The sequence below is a fragment of the Candoia aspera genome, chromosome 3, assembly GCF_035149785.1.
Source record: "Candoia aspera isolate rCanAsp1 chromosome 3, rCanAsp1.hap2, whole genome shotgun sequence".
Lineage (NCBI taxonomy): Eukaryota > Metazoa > Chordata > Lepidosauria > Squamata > Boidae > Candoia > Candoia aspera.
In genome coordinates this window covers 108,372,772-108,373,192 of record NC_086155.1, presented here as the reverse complement: position 1 = coordinate 108,373,192, position 421 = coordinate 108,372,772, and positions in this window count along the sequence as shown.

Below are 421 nucleotides of genomic sequence, written 5' to 3'. Positions count from 1 at the left end.
TGTACCATTCATTCTGCTTCATTAAAACAGTTAAAGGACCACAGCCTCCTGATGCTTATTGTGTGAATGCTCGAATGAACAGGTGCTGACAGTGCTGTAACGAAAGTCTCTGGTGTTAAGCTCTAGCTAAATAGGTGTTCAAATGTCTGTTGACAGGAAAATAACTAAATCACTCAAGGGATACACATGCTTATCTTTTTTTTACTTGGCTCAAATGTCAGAGATTCCTCTCATCTTTTTAAATCTGAGTGATTAAACAGCTCCTTTCCTCCAGCTTACTTCATGTCAGCTTATAAAGTTCACTTATGTAATACAACACTAATCAAAATAATGTTTGTTTTTTTCTCTCAGTAAAAGTTCCTCCCTTCCACACGGTCTTGCAACATACTTTATGCAACATACTTCACTGCAAATACGGTAC